Below are 23,447 nucleotides of genomic sequence, written 5' to 3' on the forward strand. Positions count from 1 at the left end.
TAAATTCACTTTGCTATGATGGCAGTCTGGGGCAAAGAGAAACTATTCAATCATTGTTTGCCAAAGTCCTCACATAGAATGTGCTATATACGGAACACATAAACATGAGGAAAGAAGCTTTTACCCTAATTGAGTTTTCAATTTAGGGGAAGAGTATGTTATTTAAGGTGAATTTCTGCTGGCCAATCCAGTATAAAATCCATTATATAAGAATAAATTTATATTTCATATCATATGAGTCATGAGGTAGCAGCTAAGTCAGCTTTATGATTTATCAGAAATCTGAGTTCCTTGTATCTACTTGGAAAATTTTGTACTTGACATTCATCCTCGAGATGACTGAAAGATGCTTTCTCTATTCCAAAGAAGAAATGAAATAGGGCAAAATCTCATACCTTCCAGCTGAGTCAGACATTTAAGTCTCAATAAGTAGCCTTTTCTGACACTTCCAGTGCTCCCCATTGTATTTCTCCCTTTATTTCGTACCCTGTGCAAGGAACTACTCTTATCAATTCAGCCTTACAATAACACTCAAACATTTTAAAGTAATAAATTTGTAAAAATGACCACTCACACACAAGAGGAGCACAATGCTATAATAATGAACTATGGAAAAACTATGGGTATTAAACTTACGCTTGAATCAAAATCTGAAGGATGAGTAAAAATCAAGCAAACAAAATTTGAGAAGGGAGTTACTACTCTTTAAATAACTCGTTGAGAGGAAAGAAAGCATGTGGTATCCAAGGCATTTAAAGAGAGCCAGTTAAAAGAAAGTAAAAAAAGAGAGGGGGAAGCATCATAAGGGCAGAGAAGGAGATGCTTACTCAATATAACCCTGTGAGAAATTCTCAGCGCACCCTCTTCCCCCAGCAGTGGTCATGAAGTTTTATACTGGGTTTTTAATTATTTTTAAAGGTAACAGAAAAATATTCAAGGACTGAGGTGATATCAAGATGGCAAACTAGGAAGCTCCAGGATCCCGTCCCGCATTCCAACACCAACTCAACAGTAATATATTAATTCAAGCACCTTTGTGGGAGCTCTGGAAACCAGTCAGGACCTGAAGAAAGCAACCAAGCAAGTGCACAATCAGAAAAATCCACACTCAGGATCTTAAGAAATTCCATAGCGCTCTTGTCCCAACTCCTCCCAGTCTCAAAACCCTGCAGTTGAAAAGAAACAACCTATCCCTGGTTCCCCCTACAGGATGGAAGAAAAAAAAAACCAAACCAAATGTTCGCCGTTTTATGGACTGATGGTAGCCAAAGGGTTGGTTTCTGTCCTTACTGACTGAAAGCTCAGAAAGGTTTGGAAGCATAGTTTGGACATAGGTTGGAGGCCAGTGAACAATGGCAGGTGCCACAGCATGTGAAAACTGCCGGAATAGTAAAGACCTGCAAATGGCTGAGTACGAGAGATTACGGGAACAGGAATATAATGGAACACCTCAGGCCCTAGGAGAAACAAGACTGGGCCTCTTAGAAAATAAGACATGTAAAAGTAGATGTATATAGGACACAATTGACAAAAAACTACACGTGGAAGCCTACAGAGGCACATACCCAGAAAAGGCCTGAGAAGACCCAAATCTTCTCTCCATAATAGTTAGTAAATGTCTTCTCCTGCACCAACCCAGACTGCAATGTTTATTACAAATGCCAGATTTTCAAAACAGAGATAAAAAGCCAAGACAAAAATCAAACAAACAAACAAAAACAATACAACAGGAAAGCATGGCCTATTCAAAGGAACAAAATAAATCCCCCCAAAACCAACCATTCAGATATTAAATCTTTGGACTTACTTGACAAACAGTTTATATTTTCTGCATTATTGAGGTTGTTTGGCATATAACAATAAATAAAGTGTACAATGTGTTCATTTAATACACATATGCTAGAGATGATTCCCAACAAAGAGTTAGCTAACTCCTCCATCATGTCACATAGTTAACCATTTCTTTCTGTGGTAAGAACAGTTATGACCTACTCTCTTAGCAAGTTTCAAATGCACAGTACAGTATTAATTACAGTAACCATGCTGTATCTTGATCCTGCCACAGCTAATTCATGTTATACCTGGAAGTCTGTACCCTTTGATCAACATTTGCCCATTTTCCCAACTCCCTAAGCCCCTGGTAACTACAACCCTATCTGTTTCTATGAGTTCTGTTTTTCTAGTTTCCCTGTATAAGCAGTTACGGTATTTTGCTTTCTCTGCCTGACTTAATTAGGATAATACCCTTGTGGTTCATCCATGTTGCCTTGCCAAATGGCAGAATTTCTTTCTCCCTCATGACTGAATAATACTACACTGTATAGATAGATAGATAGGTAGATAGATAGATAACATGATGAATGGGTAAAGATGCAGCGTTTTCTTCATCCATTCATCCCATGAATGGGCATAGATTGTTTCCACCTCTCTCTCTGTCTCTCTTTTTTTTTTTGGTTGCATCGTGCAGCATGCAAGATACTAGTTCCCCATCAGGGACTGAATGCTCTTGAAGCGCGGAGTCCTAATCCCTGGACCACCAGGGAATTCCCTGTTTCCATATCTCGACTATTGTTTCTATATCTTGACTGTTGGAGATATTGCTTTGTATTTTCTTTCTATATATCCATAGAAGCTCAGTTGCTGGATCATATGGTAGCTCTATTCCTAATTTTTTGAGGAACCTTCATACTGTTGTCCATAGTGGTTACACCAACTTACATTCCCACCAACAGTGTAGGAGGTCTCCCTTCCTCCACAACCTCTCCATTACTTGCTATCTCTTGTCTTTTTGATGATATTATAGCCATCCTAACAAGTATGCAATAATCGCTCATTGTAGTTCTGTTTTGCATTTTGATGATGATTACCAGTGTTGAACATCTTTACACGCTCTTGGCCATCTTATGTCTTCTTGGGAAAAATTCCTATTTAGTTCCTCTGCCCAGTTTTTAATCACATTGTTTATTTACTTTTTTCTGGCATTGAGTTATATGAGTTCTTCACATACCTTGTATGTTAACCCCTTATTAGATGTATGACTTACAGATATCTTCTCTCATTCCATACATGGCTGTTTCATTTGTTGTTTCCTTTGCTGTGCAGAAGCTTTTTAGTTTAATGTGATCCAATTTGTTAAGTTCTGCTTTTGTTGACTGTGCTTTTGGTGTCATATACAAAATGATTATTGCCAACACCAATATCAAGGAGGTGTTTCCCCTATATTTCCATCTAAGAGTTTTATCGTCCCAGTTCTTATAGACTTACTTAAATCTGTAATTCATTTCAAGTTAATTTCTGTGAATAGTGTAAGATAGGAGTAAAATTTCATTTTTCTCCTTGTGGCTATCAGTTTTCCCAACACCATTTATTGAAAAGACCATTCTTTCCCCATTCAGCATTTTGGTTCCCCTGTCAAATATTAGTTGGGAGATTTATTTCTGAGTTCTTGATTCTGTTCCACTGATCTAGGTGTCTGCTTTTATGCCAGTATTATACTCTTCTGATTACGCTAGCTCTGTGATACTTTGGAATCAGGAAGTTGATGCCTCCAGCTTTGTTCTTCTTTCTCAGGATTGCTTTGGCTACTCAGGGTTTCTGTTCTGTAAAAATTTTAGAATTGCTTTTTCTATTTCTATAATAAAAGACATCAGAGGAACCTCCCTGGCGGTCCAGTGGTTAAGACTCCATACTTCCACTGCAGGGGGGCACAGGTTGAATCCCTGGTCGGGGAAATAAGCTCCCGCACACCGCATGGCGTGGCAAAAAAAAAATTTAAAGCCATTGGAAATTTGATAGGGATTTCATTCAGTCTATAAATGGCTTTGGATAGTATGGGAAATTCAATTAATTATTCTGATCTAAGAATATGGGATATTTTTCCATGTTTTTCCTAACTTCATCAAAGCCTTTTTGTTTTAATGTACAGATCTTTCACCGCCTGCATGAAATTTATTTCTAAGTGTTTTATTATTTTGATGCTTTTTGTAATTGGACTATGTTATTTTTTTCAGATGTTTTGTTGTTAGTGTACAAATATGCAATTATATGTAAATTTTGTACCTTGCAACTTTAATGACCTTGTTGACTAGTTTTAGCAATTGGTGGTGGACTCCACAGGGTTTTCTACATATAATATCAAATCACCTGCAAACAAAGATAATTTTACTTCTTCCTTTTAAATTGGGTGCCTTTAATTTCTTTTTCTTGCCCACCTGTCCTAGCTAGGACTTGATGTACAATGTGGAATAGGAGTGGTGAGATTTTACCCTTTCTGCTTAGAGTATGATGTTATCTCTGCGTTTGTATATGGTCTTTATTGTGTTGAAGTATATACCTTCTGTACCCGGTTTATTAGGTATGTTTATCATGAAAAGACATTATATTTTGTCAAGTGCTTTTTCTCCATCTATTGAGATGATTACATTACTTTTATCTTTCATTAATAATGCGGTGTGTCATACTTCCTGATTTGTATGTTTTGAAGCATCCTTGCATCCCAGGGATAATTTCCACCTGATCGTGGTGAATGATCCTTTTAATGAGCTATTGAATTCCATTTGTTAATATTTTGAGAAATTTTGCGTCTATCTCCATCAGGTATATGGGTCTATGGTATTCTTTTGTTTGTAGTGTCCTTATCTGGCTTTGGTATCAGAGTAGTAGCCTCATGAGATGAGTTTAGGAGTACTTCTTGTTCTTCAATTTCTGGAATGAGTTTGAAAAGGACTGGCATTAATTCTTTAAATATCTAGTAGAATTTATCAGTGAAACCATGTGGCCCTGGGCTTTTTTGCGTTAGGAGGCTTTTGATTACTGATTCAATTTCCTTGCCTGTTATTCGTCTGTTCAGATATTCTATTTCTTCATTATTCAGCCTTGGTAGGTTGTATGTTCTCAGAGTTTATCAATTTGTTGTCATAAAATTGTTCACATTAGTCTCTTAGGATCTTTGTATTTCTGTGGTATCAATTGTAATGTTTTCTCTTTTCCGATTTTATTTATTTGAGTCTTTTCTGTTTTATTCTTAGTTAGCCCAGCTAAAGGCCTCTCAATTTTGTTTATCGTTTTGAAAATCTAGCTGTTAGGTTCTTTGATCTTTTCTTATTTTTCTGGTCTCTATTTCATTTATTTCTACTCTTTGTTATATCCTTCCTTTTTAAGAAATTTTGGTCTTAATTTGTACTTATTTCCTTGAGGTGTTTGTTTATTTGAGATCTTTCTTTTTTCATAATGTTGGCATTTATTGCAATAAACTTGCCTCTTAGAACCGCTTTTTCAGTACCCCATTGGTTTTGATATATGTTTCCATTTTCATTTGTTTCAAGATATTTAAATTTCTTCTATGACTCACTGTTCAGAAATGTGTCGCTTCATTTCCACATGTTTGTGAATTTTCGAACTTTTCTTCTGTTATTCATTTCTAGTTTCATACCATTATGGTCAGAAAAGATTCTTGGTATGATATTAATCTTCTTACATTTGCTAAAACTTGTTTTGTGGCCCATCACATGGTCTGTCCTGGAGGATGTTCTGTGTGTGCTGGAGAAGAATGTGTATTCTGCTGTTGTTGGATGGAATGTTCTGAAAAATGTCTGTTAGGTCCATTTGTTTGAGGTATAGCTCAAATCCAATGTTTTGCTGTTGAATTTCTGCCTGGATGATCTATTACTGTTGAAAATGAGGTACGGGAGTCCCCTACTATCACTGTAATATGTGTTTTTCTCCCTTCAGATCTGTTAGTACTTACTTGATATATTCAGGTGGTCTAAGGCAGGGGTCCCCAACCCATGGGCCACAGACCAGTACTGTTAGGAACTGGGCTGCGCAGCAGGAGGCGAGCGGCAGGGGAGGGAATTAAGCTTCGTCTGCCGCTCCCCGTTGTTCCCCATCGCTCGCATTACAGCCCGAACCATCCCCTCCAACCCGCCCCCACCCCCACCCCCCGCAATTTTTCCCAGTCCGTGGAAGAATTGTCTTCCATGAAACCAGTCCCTACTGCCAGAAAGGTTGGGGACCGCCGGGCTAAATTATGATCATCTTTGTTTCATTAATGTTTTGGCTAAAGTTGATGTTGTTTGATATAACTATAGCTACCCTGTTTTCATTTGGTTTCCATTGAATGTCTTTTTCTATACTTTTACTTTGAGCCTATGTGTGTCCTTACAGGTAAAGTGAGTCTCCTGTAGGCAGCATGTAGTTGGTTGTTTTATTATCCAACCAGCCACTCTATGTCTTTTCGCTGGATGATCCAATCCATTTACACTTAGATTAATTACTGATAGGTAAAGACTTACCAATGCTGTCCTATTATTTTCTGGCTGTTTTGTACTTTCACTGTTCCTTTCTTCCTCTCTTGCTGCTTTCCTTTGTAAATTGATGATTTTCTGTATTAGTGTGCTCTGATTCCATTCTTTATCTTTTGTGTATCTACTGTAGATGTTTGCTTTATGGTTATCATAAGGTTTATATAAAAATATATGTTTCACAGATAATTACATAATTTTATATATAATTATACACATATATATTTTATTATTTATACTATATATATTTATGTTATGACACGTAGGGGAACTTCAAACCCACTTCAAGGTACACTGGCCCAGTTCTGCAGACATCGGACCCAGCTAGGAGAGACCAAATCTATTTCAAGTGACCCATAATCAAGTGGCTCTAAATCCACAAGAAGTACCTCAGGATCCAGATCCACTTCAGAGCAAAGAAGACTAACTTCAGGAATCCAGACTCAGTTTAGGCATTCCTCAGCAACAGACCTGGAAATCAGAAACATACTGCAAGTTCACAGGGTAAAAGATATGGGGCTCGCAACCTACTTAAAGGAATCAAGCCATCCTCAGGATACCAAAACTCGGTTTGGAGGACATAGATTCAACTCAAGGAAACCAGAGGTTTCTCAAGTATCCTAACACACCTCTAGAGACCCCAGATTACATCAAGGGACCAAGATTCAATTCACACACTCCCAGATATCAATCTATGAGGTCCCCAGACCCACCCTAGGAGCACTAAGACATATACGGCTAAACACAGACTCACCTCAAACAGACCCAAATTCAACCCAGGCTCTGTCCACAGGACCCACACTCTGATTACAAAAGCTGACATCAGTTCATGGGCACCAAACTTAGTACATGCATCCCCAGAAAATACTCCAGAGGACCCCAGACACACCTCAGGGACCCCAAACTGATATTGGCCAGTCCTAATCCATCTCAATGACACAGACTTCCACAGACAACATATTGAAAGCCTAGAAACACCTCAGTTGATCCAAAGTCAACTCAGAACATTCAGGCTCACCTTTGGAAATCCCAGGCCCAAGCTAGAGAGGCAGATTCAGTTTGAATAGTCCCCAAATCCACCTCAGAATTGCCAGAACCACCTCAGCAGACTGCAGATCAATTTCAAAGGAACTTGGCTCAGCTCTGGAGACCCAGACACACTTCAGACAAACCAAATGCATCAGGGGGTATCACAGAATAATCTCAGGTGACCCATATTCATTGCCATACATACACCTCAGGGATCCTAAACCTAATTTATAGGAATGAGTTAGGTTAAGCTCAGGCATCTCCAGACAACAGCAGTGTCCTCAGATACTCAAAAGAACACTCAGATCCACCTACAGGTCCAAGACGTGTTTCAGAATGTGTTTGTTTCATACAAACATACCACTCAGGCAGGCCTACACACAGTCCTGGGAACCCCCAACAGGTAGCCTAGAATCACCTCAGATACGCAAACCTCTTTAAGTGCAATAATATCCACTTCATGAATTCAGACTCACCTCAAGCACCCCAGGCAACATACTTGGGAACTCAAAATACACCATAGGGGTCTAAGCCACAACTCAGGGTAAAATACAGGCAGCCCACAACCTACCTAATGGGACTGAACCATCCTCAAGGAACCTCACTCAGGTCAGGGGAAACAGACTCAACTCAGGGACCACAGAATCACGTCAAGCACCCAAACTCTCCTCTGGGGTTCCCATATTCAACTCACACATGCCCAGACATCCACTCAAGAGACCCAGACTCTCCACAGCGATCCAAGACCTACATAATGGCATCCAGATCCTCTAGCATGACCCCAAATATCCACCAACATTACCCCGAAGTATCTAGACTCAGGTCCCATAGGACCCAGACTCAAATCAGGAGGTCACCTCATGGACACCAGACACAGTATATATAGACACATCCCCAAGTAACATTCCAAGAGACCCCAAACATACCATAGGTACCCCTGACACTATCAGAAAACTCTAACCAACTTCACACTTATGGTGGGCTTCTGCAGACAACATAATTGTGCTCAAAACCCCACAAGTGGCATAAAATAGGCTCAAGACATGCAGATGCACCTCTGCACACCTAGTCCCAATACTCAGTTCAAACTGAGCAGACTCATTTGAATACTGCAGACCCACCGTGGAGATGTCAGATCCACCTCAGTGAAACCAGATCAACTTCAGAGCACCCCGGCTCAGTTGTAGAGACACTAGGCCCACATTAGAGAAATAAAATGCACCCGGCAGGTACACAGGGACACATTTGTCAGGGGACAAGTATTCAGTTTTAGGCCCCAGGCCTAGCACTGTATAGAACCAGTATTGTATAGGACCAATACTCAGCTCAGGTACTTCATAAATCTCCAGGGGATTCAGATACAAGCAGACCCAGATCTACTAAAAGACACAAAACAGTTCAAGATCTGTCAGGTGTGCCCACACAACAGTTGAGAAAGCCCATGACTCTAGGTAATTCAGATCTCTAGAGGCAACTCAGACTAATCTCAGGAGACACCTGACCCCCCTACATCTGCAACCATCACAGTGGACTTAGCTTTCCCGGAGCATCCCTGGGTATCCAGAGGGGCAATAACCCAAACATCAGGAGACTCAAACATCTTCAGGGACGTTTGGGAACTCAGGGAACCCAGATTCAGCTCAGAGGACCAAAGACAATGTCAGACTCAAACTGCAACTCCAGTCTAAGAGGAAGGACATACCACCCACCACAGGGAACCCACACCCACCTAAGGATATACAGACTCAGTTCAGGAGACCTAAATTCAGCTGACGGGACATTAAGTTCAGAGAAATCTGAAAAATATGAGGTTCAAGGCAGAAATGAGGATGTGTCAGATCCAAATAAAGGGTCCTAAAAAGCAATACAAGGATTTCAGACCAACACAAGGGGATAAAGTCTCAATTCAGGTATGTGAAAACAACACTCCAATAATGTCACACTCAGTACAGGGGTGCACAGGTTTGCCTCAAGGGACCACAGATCCACCTAAGGTAATCCGGATGCTACCCCAAACCATAACGGTATCCAAATCCATCTCAGAGGAGGGCACACCAACCAGGAAGAAAGACAGATTCCCACCAGAAAGTCCAGATTCATTTCCCAAGTTCCACACAGGAAAACTCAGACCAAATTCAGGTACACAAACTCAGATACAGCATTCACTGACATCACTTGGGGTGTATAAATATACCAGAAAAGGGCCCAAACATACTTCAGTAAGGCTGAAACATGCCTCCGGGGACCTGGACATACATCATGGACCATACAACCAACAGGAGAGTGCTGATAATTGTCATAACACCCAGACTCGGCTAAGGTACCCAAGACAACATTACCAGGGTTTTACACTCTCGTAGAAAGAACCAGGCCAGCCACAGTGGAACCACTCCCATATCAGGACACCCAACTCTGTTCAGTCATCCCCAGCTAAAACCCAAGGAGCCATGGACACTATAGGAAACTCAGACCTTCTCAGGAACTCAGACTCAGCTAAGGGATTTCAGACAACATGCCAGGTGGATACAGATCAAACTCAGAGTTTCAGACCAAGCTGAAAGGACCAATACCACTAAAGGGATCCCATACACAATTAATGGGACACAGACCCAGTACAGGGGGTGTAAACTCTTCAGAGGCATCCCCAAACAACACCCCAATACCCCACACTCAAAACATATGTCAGACCCACCTTAAGGGACTTTAGACTCACAAGGGACCTAAATTTATCTTAGATTAGACTCAGCTGAGAGGGGGAAGAATCACCAGGGGACCCCAGACGACGTGTCAGGTAGTCCCAGACTATACTGGGTCCAGACTCAAATGAAGGAGCCATAACCACAAACAGTGGATGCCAGATCAACCTATGGATATATTGACTCAACTCAGGCATCTGCAAAGAATACACCAATGGCTCCACACTCAACATAGGATCCTCAGACCCACATGTGGGATCCAGTCTCACTCTAGAGTCCTAGATTCAGTTGAGGGGACTCAGATTCCACCTTCGGAGATCTCCAACCCAAACCAGAGGGGTGCAGAGTCACCTCAAAAGAGCGCAGTCCCATATCATAGAACACAATCATTTCCAAAGACCCAGGTACACTTCAGAAAATACAGGGCAAATTCAGGGTATGCAGAGTCATATCACCATAGTGATATGGCCAGTATGACACATCTAAGTGTCCCAAAGCTATATCAGTAAGGCACAGAAATCCTCAAAAAAACACCAGAGAGACTCAGATACTCACAAAATCCCCAGACCCACACCAGGGGGTGCATACTCAGTTCAGGGATCACATACCCTCCTCAGGGGACTACAGACAGCTTCAGATACCCCAGGTAAGCTCAAGAGAACCCAAGCCACAATCAGAGAACACAAATGCACCTGTAGTTACTGCAGATGAAAGTCAGGTGACCCAGAGTCAGTTTGGGGGCCAGTGATCTATGTTAACAGATCCCACACCCACCTTATGAGATCCCAATTCAGTTAAGGCATGCCCAGGCCACATCACAGGGGTCTTAGACCCTTATATGAAGACCCAGTCCCACCACAGTATACCCATACCCACAACAGGGAACCAAAACCTATTGGGCCCATTAAAAACCGCAGGTAAACCAGATATTCTCAGGATACCCACACTTAGATCGAGGACCTCAAATTTCATGGTAGGTGGCTCCAAGCTCAAATTATGGATCTTCCATCCACATAAAGATGCACGAAAAACTAACACAGAAGATGACAAATCCACATAAGACATTTAGACTTAGCACAGGGACCCAATCAGCTCAGCTCAGTTATCTCCAAACAATACCTGAACATGTTCACACTCAACACAAGGAAACCTAGATCCACCCTAGGTGACAAAGACCCTCCTCAGAGGTCCAGACTCAGCTCAGGAGATCTACACATTCCTGAGGGTAAGCAGACTCAGTTCAAGGAACAAGGGACAATACCATAGAAGACTAAGCTCAGAAGATGCAAGACCTACTACAGTAAACCTCACACCACTTAGGGCACTCAACTCTGTTCAGGCATCTCCAGATAAAGCCCACCCACTGCAGGGACTCAGTACTCCTCAAGAGATGCAGACTTTGTTCAGGGTGCAACAGACAATATGCCAGGTAGCCTCAAAACCAAGTCAGGGAGTCTCAGACCTAAATGAAGGAGCTAAGGACCCCACCACATGGGATCCCAGATGCACCCAAAGTGACACATACTAAGTACAGGGGACTCAGCCTAACTCACGCATTCCCAAAAGACACCTCACCAAGTCAACCTTCAACAGAAAGGAACTCAGACCACCCAAAGGGTCCCCAGATGCAGGTGAGGGAACCCTAGGTATGTCTCACATGTCCCATACTCATTTCTGGAGGCCCTGAGAAACAGCAGATGACTCCAGAGAAACTCCCTGAGTTCAGGACCGAAAGAAAGGGCCAAGTCCTCCCACAGAAAATCACAAATTGAGAGGACTAAGACTCACTTCAGGCAACCACCACCAATACCCTGAAAAATCCACACTAGGAGTAAGGGGTCTTAGACCTACCTCAGAGAGTCTAGAATCAGCACAGGAGTCCAATACTCAGCTAAGGATATTCCAGATCCAACAGAGGGGGATCCACAACAAACTCAAAAAAACACAGAAACACATTAGAGGATCCAGATTCACTTCTGGAGGCACATACCCCCCCCCCACCCATAGGAGAAACCAGACACCTTTCAAGTGAGGAAATAACAGGTAAGCCATACACAAATAACACAGAGGTGCAAATATTCCCCTCAGAGGACCCCAGATCCACCTCAGTGAATCTAAGACACAACTCAGGGAGAGCCAGGTACCCCTGGGAACTCCGGTTCCAACTCAGGAATCTCTGACATACCTAAGGACACCCAGAGTCAGTTCAGGTATCAATATACAAGATATATAGGACACAGAACAAACCACAGAGGGCTCAGACCCATGACGAGATCCACCCAGACTTCATTCAGGTGAGAAACACCTAACTCTAGCGACACCTAATAGACTACCAGGAACTGTGACTTATCTCCATGAGACCCAGACTCACCTCAGAGAATATAAACAAATCTCTGGGTGCCCCAGACCCAACTCAGATGACCCAGACTCAGTTTCTGGGCCTGAATGCTACCTTAGAGGGTCCATACTCAGCTCAAGTATTCCTAACCAATACCCTACTGGTCTCAGAACCTCACAAGAATGCCACTCAGGCATTTCCTACACTTGAAACATACTTCAGGGAACCTAGACACTCCTAAAGAACTCCAGTCTAAGCTAACCAGACTGAGACCTTGGAGAGCCGACCCTACAACCACTTGAGCATCTCAAATTTGTTCAGCCATCCCCACCAGGACCCACCTCAGAGGGTCCAGCGATCCTCAGAGAGGACACTGTTTCAACTCACAGAATTCTAGACATCATGCTGAATGGACCCAGACGAATTCTACACAGCCCCAGACCCAGATGTAGAAGCTCAAGGCCCACAATGGATCCCAGTCCCACCTAAGGAGACACACAGACTCAGCACAGAACCCAGACTCAGGTCAGGCACCCCCAAACAATATACCAGTGGGCCCATATTCAACACAGGAGAACTCAGGCACTCCTCAGAAGATTCATATTCAGTTCAAGGGATCACAGTCAACAATACAGGTAATCCCAGGCCAAATTCAGTGAGTCACAGCCCTAAAGAAGGGGCCAATTCCCCTCACAGCAGAACCACCTGATGGACTAGGACTTGACTCATACCTGAATAAGCCACACCTTAACAGGCTCAGATTTAGCATATGGGATACCAGAACCAATTCGGGAGACCACAGACCAGACCCTCCAAGCCCTGCTCAGGAGAGACAGACTCAACAGATCAGGTGTCATCTGGGGAACTCAGAGAAGCTAAAGAGTTCCTCAAGACAACTGGAGTGGCACAGGTCAAACTCAAAGGAAAACAATCCCATATGAGAAGACCTAGACTTAATTCTGCAGACCTAGACCCCCCTAAGGAAAACCCAGACACAATTCAGGGTTTAAAGACTCACATAAGGCATGCTACATAATAATCCAAGGAGTAAAAATCTTCAAAGGACACTGAACCTGTCTTCATGACCCCCAAGCATACATCGAAGGATCACAGGGACCCTAGACCTTATCAGGACTTAGATACTCAGCTTAGCCCTCCCATAAAACAGCTGAGTAAGCTACTGGCCAACATCAGGCAATCCTGACCAATTCAGAGACCTGACTCAGATTACTCAGATATTACCAGATAACACACTTGTGAGTGCAAAACATCACTCAGGGTCCCAAATCCACTCAAGTCAGGAAACCCAGACCCACCAATGGGACACAAACCCTCCTTGAGGAATCCTGACTCACATTACGGTACTAAGATCCAACCAACACAGTCATCCCAAGAAAACAGTCTATGAGATCTCACATTATTCGGGGAGCAAAGGGCTCCCTATATTTGGGAACCAACAGTCAGCTTCAGTATCCACAGAAGTGATTGAGACTTCCCACAGAAACCAGACACACTTCTGGAGATTCTATACTCAAATGAATCATAAGACTCTGTTTAAGAATCTCCAGAAAGCATCCAAGGTGACACCCTAGACATTTTGCAGGGCCCTAATACCCAAGCAGAATATCCAGACTCAGTTCAGGGACTCAAACTCAACTTAAAGAACCCAGACCTGCCTTAGAGACCTTAATCCTCCCCAGTGGACCCCAGACCTACAACACAGGACCTAGACTCAATTCACTCATCTCTAGAAACAATCAGTGGATTCCCAGACCCACTCCATAAGCCACACACATTCAGCAGGGAATAAATATTTCCAGGCACAACTCAGACCTTGTCAAGGGTCATGGCTTAGTTCAACAGACTGAAAACCCCACTCCTAGCAACATATGCAGCTTAGAAACCCCAAGAATACACTCCAGGAAATACTAGATCCTCCCCGCAGGACCCACACTTAGTTCAGGAGAACCCAGTTTCACCATAGTTGACGTTACACCTACCGTAGCAGTCCCAACTCTGCTTAGGCATTTATCGATAATCGACTTCACTGCACCCCAGATTCACCTCAGCAGCCCCAGATATCTCAAGGGCTTCAGACCTATCTCAGTTGGCCCAAGACTCACCATAAAATGAGCATTATATCTCAGGAAACCCCAGACTCAACAAAGGAGATTACAGATACAGCTCAGGGTAACCTAGTCCCACTTAATGGACCCAGGTCCAACTCAAGTGACCCAAACTCAGTTCAGGAGAACTCATACAATACCACAAGACTCACATCAGGGATTACCTATTCACATCCAGAGACATCCAGAGACCGTAGACTGACCTTGGAGCAACGAGACTCAGTTCAAGAGACCTAAGACTTATCTCAGGAATTTAGCTCAGGAATTCTAATATAACAACCCAGGGGGATGCAGACCCAACTTCAGGGGCCCTATATCCCAGACCCATCTTTGGAGACAGAGACTCTGCTCAGGGGACTGACCCTCATCTCAGGGAAAGAGATAGTTCAGGCATCCCCTAGACAACATCCCAGACCAAATTCAGAGGTCCAGATCCAGGACAGTGAACCCTACACCTTGGTGACTGAGATCTGAAAACATTGAACACCTACTTGAGGGGAGCTAGACTCAACTTAGGCATCCCCAGACAATACCCCAGGGTCACCTGCATGAGAACCCAGGCCCATCTGAAGATACCTCAGCCCCTCACAACTTAACTGAACTCAGCTCAGGAGACACCAGACCTACTTATTAGATCCCTGACAAACCTCATAGGACTCACACACTTAGCTCAGGGGACACGGACAACACATTCGGTGCTGCTATCAACACCTCTCAGCCAGCTCAGGTGACGCTAACCAACCACAAGGGAACTGATATTCAGCTGTGGAAAACCAGACTCAGTTCAGAAAAGCTCATATCTACCTCAGACATTTCAGGGAATACCAGATTATCCTAAGGAGACCCAGACCGACATCTGGGAACATTAGTCCACTTTTTGTGATGTAGATTCAGCTCACGATGGCTGAGACTCACTGTGGGGTCACCAAACAAACACAGAAGATCAATATTCAGCTCAGTAGATCACAGAAAACACCCTAGATGGCACCAGATCCACTTCAGGGACTCCACCTAAGGGAACCTAGACAAATCTCAGAGGAATTAGCCTCAGCTCAGAAGACCCCAGACACATCTTAGTGTGCTCAGAATTCATGTACATGTTCCCTAACAACAACCATAATGGTCCCAGACTTAGCTCAGGAGAAAACAGTCCCAACCGTATGTATCTTGATAGACCTCAGACCCACCTCAGAAGATCACAGACCAAAATCAGGCGACACAGACTCTGCTCAGGAGATTTAGACCTATGTCAGAGTATCGGACTCATTTCAGACACTTCCAGATTCCATCTGTGGGGAGCCTAGGTCCACCTGAGGATTCCTAGACCCACCTACAGGGACCCTTACCAAACTCAACGGGCCCTACATTCATATTAGGGGGACCTAGAATAAAATCTGGCGATCCAAACCCAGAGAGGAACCCCAATTCATCATGAGAGATCCAGAAATACCTTAAGTGGCCCCAGACCACCTGGACCCCAGTCCAACATCAAAAGACACACAACTTACTTCAGGGTGCCCAGAATCAACTCCAGCATACCCATACAACTTTTGTGAAGGCCTAAGATCTACCTTAGGTGGCTCTTAATGTATACCAATGATCCAGATTTAGCTCAAGACCCCCAGACTTCCTCAAGAAATCCAGAGTCATCTCAGACCACAGAACCATCTCTGAGGGCACCAGATTCATCTTGGCAACAAGATTTCAGCTCAGACATCTTCAATAATGTAACAGTGGGCCCAAGAGCCAACTTAGGAGCTCCAGACTCAGATCATGGAACCGTAGACTCATATCAGGAGATCTAGGCTCAATTCAGACAGCCTCAGACAATTCCTAAGAATGCCAGACGCCCAAGGGTCCTGCATGTACACTAGAACCCAAGACTCTCACCTCTGGGATCCCTGAGCTCAGGAGACCATAAAACCACTTTATGAGATGCCAGACTAACCTTGGAGAAGAAACAACCCACTTAAGGAAAATCAGCCTCAGCTTAGGAGACCCCAGACCTACTTTGGGAAACCTAGACTTAGCTCAGGAAGCCATTGACCCATCTCTGGAGACCCTAGATCTGCCTAATCAGACCAGATATCCTCTTAATCATCCCCAGACAATATATCAAGTTTGTCCCACAGCCAAATAAAGTGCCCCAGGGCCACATCAAGGGTCTAATTTCAATTCAAGAATCAGCTGAACCGGGGTCACTGGACCAAGACTAATTACTTATTAAGCTCAGGGGACCCTAGACATATCTTAAGGGACTCCACACCTACGTCACTGGACCCCAGAACCACAGCAGAAGACCCATATTATATTCAGAGACCCCCAGACCCACTTCTGAGCTCAGGGACCAAGACCCAAGGTTGGAGACCAGATACCCACCTCTGAGGACCCAGACCCACATGCAGAACCTGAGACCTACCAAAGGTGATACCAAGTCCACCTCAGCAGACCAACACTTAGCTCAAGATAACCTGGACTCATTTCATGGGGGTCCAAGACCAACTCAAAAGACTACCGTAGACCCAGAATCTGATCAGGAGAGAGACATCAGACCCAACTCAGACTTCTAACACTGCAGGCATCCCCAGACAACACAAAAGGGGGCCCAAGACACAACTCAGAACACCCTTGACTAAACTCTTAGGTTCCCAGACCCATGTCAGAGCACACAGGCTCGGCTCAGCACATCCTGACAAAACCCTAGGGATCACAGATCTAATTAAGGGACCAAAACACAGCTTAGGTGTACTAGACAATACGCCTGGCCCCAAACCCGATTCAAAGGATTCAAATTCAGGTCAAAAGATCTGAGACCCACCTCAATGGGTCACCATACCCACATCAGGAGACTTAAATTCAGCTTAGGCATCAGCAGACCACACTCCAGACAGCTCTATATCTAACTCAGAGGCCCCAAATCCAATTCAGTAATTCCTAAATCACCAAATTAAGTGCTCTAAGACTAAGTTCCCAAAACCAAGATCCATGTCAGGTATTCAGACACAGCCCAACACCATAGGAACACACTATGGGAGGCCCATTCTCTTTTCATGGGGCTGAAAATCACACCTAGGAACCTCTGTCTACCTCACAGGGTCCGGACAACCACCATGAACTCCAAAACCACATTAAGGGATCCAGACTCACTTCAGAAGACCTAAAACCAAACTCAGAAGACCTGGCTTCAGTGTCATAGACACAAGTACCGCTTCAGGGGATTCTAGGCCCACATCGGGGGTCCCCAGGCCTACTGTTAGGGAACAAAAATCTGTATCAGGGAACCAGCTTCATTCCAGCCATCTCAGGGAACACATCAGGGATCTCAGATCCATCAGGGGCCCACACTCAGCTCAGAAGATTCCAGAAGCAATTCACAATTTGCCAGTACCACCTCAGAGGAGCATAAACCCACTTCAGGGAACTGGACCCTGTTCTGGTAACCCCAAATTGACCTCAGGGGACTCTAGACACTCCATTGGCTCCAGAGACCTACCTCAGCTCTGAAGATATCCATTCCCACCCCAAGGAGCCTAATTGCAATTTAGAAGCCCTGAACTCACTTCAGCTGACCCACATGTTTTTGTCCTCAAAAGATTAGTTGTATCATCTGTCGGGTGAGTTTTGGACTAACAACTGTTAATGAAAAGTTTTCCTAGGAATATAAATAAAAGGATGATTATTTAAGGTCAAAAAGAATGGAAAACCAACAACTGAGTTTCAAGGGAGCCAACTGATAAAGTGTTAAGACATGAAGCCCAAAGTGACCTTACATGGTAGAATGAGGACACTGAGGATAATCTATCTGATGATACTTCCAGTTTGTAGTCTGAATGTTTTGGTGATGGCATAGACAACAGAGAGGTTTCAGCAAACATGCAGAGAAGGTACTTCCAGCTACAACAGAATGGCCACAGGCAGGAAGCCAGAATCATGTTCAATGCCAGTCAATTATGAAGGAATACTCACTGGAGTTTTGGAGTTCTCTGGTGATGATGTTGGTAGTTGTGATAAGATTGCCCACAGTCATAGTTATTTACTAAAGGAGAACATGGAAGATGCAGGAGTTTTGGTGACCTTTCTGAATGGCCTACACAGCACAAGCTCCAAGAATAAAGGTTCCTTGTTTGTCTTCTGCTGCAATAGTCAATTTTTAAATTGAACTCTCAATCTCTTACTCATTTTCTAAGGCTTCTTGAGAACCTCGTGACCAAGAAAGGTCACATGCCTGGTTAGGTGGAATTATGCACCTAATCTGTAGTTGTCACATGTCTTTGTAGATTCATCAGGTTCCTAGAAAACATAAATCAGAGGTAAACATGTAGTTAACGTGAGAAAAGAAGATAATCTAGTTAAAGATTTGATAGGGACTAATTAGCTAGATAACAGATACCAGCTCATCTGGCAGAAAGATACTAATATGCAAAGTAGTCATAAATATGTCTCATTAGGTGTTACCTAGAGTTCATGAAAATGGTTGTCAGATGGGTTTATACTTCAGAGTTCATATGACCCTTTTGATGAAAGTACTGTCCCATACATTTTGGAAGAGGAAAGTTCCCATTTTTGATGGCAGGACACAGTTCCAAGTAAAGGTTAAATTGTATTTAGGACCTTCTCAGTATACTGTATTAAAAGAACAAGGTAAGGAATATGTACTTTGACCTCCCATAATAATAGTGTAAGTATTTGTGGCAAATTAGTATAATTTAAAATACTTAGATCTTTGAAACAGCTGTTGGTTATGTTACAGTAGAAATATGCGTTGCTTTTTCTAAAAAGTATTGAAGTCTACAGAGAAAATCTAAAGTTCCCCCCCACTAAGTGTCAACACAAAGTATGCCCTTAAACCTGAGACAGTATAGCAATTTGGGGAAAACTGCAGGTTTCCAAAGGAAAGTGGGTAGATAAAATCAATCACAAGTAGGACTGTGAGGTTTAGCTCTGAATCCTGTGAAGGAATACTACACATCTGGGGCTCCTTGGAGGGACAGAGTAATTCTTATGGGGGAAACAGCTCATGTAAGGAAGAAGATAAAGAGGGGTAATACACCAAGGGGGAAAGGGAGGGAGAGGGATAAATTGGGAGATTGGGATTGACATATACACACTACTATATAGAAAACAGAGACTAAGGACATACTGTATAGCACAGGGAACTCTACTCAATGCTCTGTAATGACCTATATGGGAAAAGGATCTAAAAAAGAGGGGAGACATATGTACATATAAGTGATTCACTTTGCTGTGCAGTAGAAACTAACACAACATTGTAAATCAACTCTACTCCTATGAAAAATTAATTTAAAACTAGGTAATACAACGTGAGGCTTATTATGGAGAGCTACAGTTGTAATAGGATCAGTTATACGCATAGCAAAAGTGATGGTGGAGTGGACAGAGATGAAAGATCAGCAAAGAAAGACAGTTAAAACGGTGAGGGTAGAAAGATAAGGAATTCCTGGAAGCTGGGGACCTTGTTCCAGTGTCTTGGGTAGAAGCTGACTAGCTCCTGATGTCACCTGCTTGGTGCCATGTTCTTGGGGAACAAGAACTATCTGTCAAGAACTATCTGTCTCATGATGCTATCCACTCCTGGGCAACAAAGACAGAACACCTCCGTTTAAGGCCTCAGTTAGGGTGGAGTTCTACTCAAGGGTAACATTTACACTTTTTCATTTGAGACACAAATCCTGGGCTGGAACCCCTCCGGTTTGGGCAGCACTGTTAGTCAGGATGATAAAGATCAAAAGGCTCTCAACACTTTATCTGCGTCATAGCACCAGAAAACTGAAAACCAAACTAAGACCTAGGTAAGGAAAGAGTTTATTCACAAAGACGATTGAATAGAAGAACACTTTGATTTCAGAATCTTCAAGTATTTCAACATCAAGTAGAAAAAGTATTTTTTAAGAGGAAAGGATGAGCAAGGCCAGCAGAAACCTAGTGGGACAGAAGCAGAGGGGTGAGCAGGAGGTAAAATAGGGGTATTTTATTAGAAAATGTTTCCCCTGCCAGCTGATTCTCAGAATAAGCTGTTACGGAATATGTTCTGACCTTAGTATATTAGTGATTCCCCGAAGCTGAGGGGCAGGTCAAAGTTTAGCACACTGTGAGGAGGAGAGAGGCTGATTAAAGTTTGGTCAAGCCAAGTCAGTAGATATGTAATGGACAATTGTAGGCCATCACATTACTAGAAAAAGACCCACAAGGATATTAATAATTTCTAAAAAATCATTAAATATCAAGTATGTTCAAATTTCCATTTTTCTCATAAATGGCAAACTAAAAATGTTTTCAGTTTCACTGAAATAAAATCCAAATAAGGTTTGAACTGTGCAATTGGTTCAAATGTTTTTAATTGTTTTCTAAAACAGTTTTCCCCTTCAATTCTTTATTTTTTTGTCAGTTTATTATAAAACCAGATTGATTATCCCATATAGTCTCCTATAGTCTGAATTTTGCTTCTTGAATCTATCCATGCAGTCTCATTCAACATGTTCCTCTACCCACAATATTTCCTAAAAACTCAATAGCAAAAGGTATTGATTATGCTTTGGCTTCTGTTTTATCGAGAACACTTTAAAATTACCAGTTGTTCCTTTATTATTATGGACATGCTTTCTGATTATTACTTTTCTGTGTGTTCACTAAATCATTCCATTTACCATGGCTTTATAATCCTCTTTAATATCCAGAAAGGAGGCCCTTTGTTAGAATATTCTCTAAATGATTTCTGAATGTTAATTCTTCTAAATAAAATTGAGAATGCAATGTTAATTCTTCTAAATAAAAATTGAGAATGCAATAGGTGTAATATGTATATACATGTGATATGTAAGTAAATATGTAATATACATACACAGATATATATATATATAAACATAAATACCTTAATACATATATACATATATATATGATAACCTTATAATTTTCATTCACATTATATTATTTACATATTATTTAAGGTCATATGGAAGTCATATTAGAACATCCATCTCCAATTGCTCAAGTCATTCTTCAAGTATTTCAAAGAATTTTACTGTTTTCTTCTTCAAAAAAGTCTTGCATATACCTGAGAAAAGAAGTTTTTAATCTGTATAATGAGGATAAGAATAGCAGTCAATAAGACTGTGGCAATAATCAAATGAGATAGTTAAATTCATAAGTAAATGAAGCACTTTTTATAGTAGCCAGTCCAAAATATTTATTAGATATTTTTATTTGACCAGTTAGTCTGCAGTAGTTATTCCCAGAAAGGAAGTGGCCCTGTTTCTAATTCATTACCATTTGTATTGTCATACATTTTGTGCATGCTATCTTTAGAGGTTATGTCTGTAAACAGTATTGACACACAACCTTTGTCATCTGAGTAATAGCATTTATTTATATTTATCATCAGTATACTAGCTTTTTTAGCAAAATTTCAGCTATCTCCTAGAATTGACTATAAATTACGTCTGGGGTTTCTACTTCTTCTTGAATAATTATTGCTAAACTGTTGTGTAAAATCATTTGTTATCCACCAGAGATTTCTAATAATTATTTTTCATAGCTTTTTATTAATAATTATTCTTCACTCCAATCGTGTGTGTGTTCTGTCATGTCTTCCTATGCTCTTTTAGGCTTATTATTAGTGAAAATATACAATGATTATTTACTCTATACAAAATATGCAAAGGAACATAATTGAAAACAAACAGTTTCGGCGCTTGCCTGGTGGTGCAGTGGTTGAGAGTCTGTCTGTCGATGCAGGGGACACGGGGTCGTGCCCCGGTCCGGGAGGATCCCACATGCCGCAGAGCGGCTGGGTCCGTGAGCTATGGCCGCTGAGCCTGCGCGTCCGGAGCCTGTGCTCCGCAATGGGAGGGGCAGCAAAGGTGAGAGGCCGGCATACAGCAAAAAAAAAACAAAGAAAGCAGTATTATGATTTTGACCAGTCTCTAAAAAAAGCAGGATTACAAGTTAACCTCAGGCCCCCACTTAATATAAACGTAATTCCAGTATTTCCACACTTTTGTTTTGAACCCTGAATTATGCTTTTAGACGTTGTGCTCAGCACATCATTTAACCTCACAATAACCCTATCTGATCATTCTTTATCATCTTGTTTCTGAACTCTCCCTACTGATTGTATGGGACCAGTGTTTCTTAAAGTCTATCAGTATAAGTAAAACAGTTTAAATTTCCCTCAATAAAGGATGTAACTCCCTCCTTTGCTTTTATGACTTACCATTTTTAAAGTTTGTGGAAAAAAAATATTTTAAACAGTATTTGATACATAATCAAGAAAAATGTGAGTAGATGGGAAAAATTTGAAAATATGTTTAAGGTATTTTCTGCACAGTTCATAAAACTTATTAACTGTTAGATGTGTGGAATCCAGGACCATTTTTTATTGCTTATTTTTTTGTTGTTTTTTGGAAATGAAACCTTGAACACTCCAGCTCAGAAGAATTTACAGTTGCCTTCTAATCTAAATTTTTCATACAGGTTTTTGTAAGAGATCTATAAAAATGGAGCATTTGTTATGCCAGTGCTTGTTTTGCTTTGTGTTTCAAGTTTCCTCTCTTTTAAGTATGAAATGGCAAATAATTTCACTGATATTGGGTACATCACTTGAGTTTTAAACAGGTGTAATAGCTTGATACTTTTGGCTTATAATTTATTTTTTGCTATGTGTATAAAGATATATTTTTAATTACTTACAGAAAAATGGTGGAAGCAGATCAGCCTGGGAAACTATTCATAGGAGGCCTCCATGCTGACACCAATGAAAATTCTCTTGAAGTGGTGTTTGGGAAATATGGTCACATTACGGAAGGTAATTTTTAGAACCAATATATATATATCTATTCAAAGCAAATATGTATTAAACATACACCACTGGACATCTAAGTTATAATGCTTTTTCTGTTTTTAACACATGAGCACTTTTATTTAAGTTCTATTTTTTATT

Source organism: Leucopleurus acutus (genome assembly GCF_964270905.1).
Source record: "Leucopleurus acutus genome assembly, chromosome: Y".
Classification (NCBI taxonomy): Eukaryota; Metazoa; Chordata; class Mammalia; order Artiodactyla; family Delphinidae; genus Leucopleurus; species Leucopleurus acutus.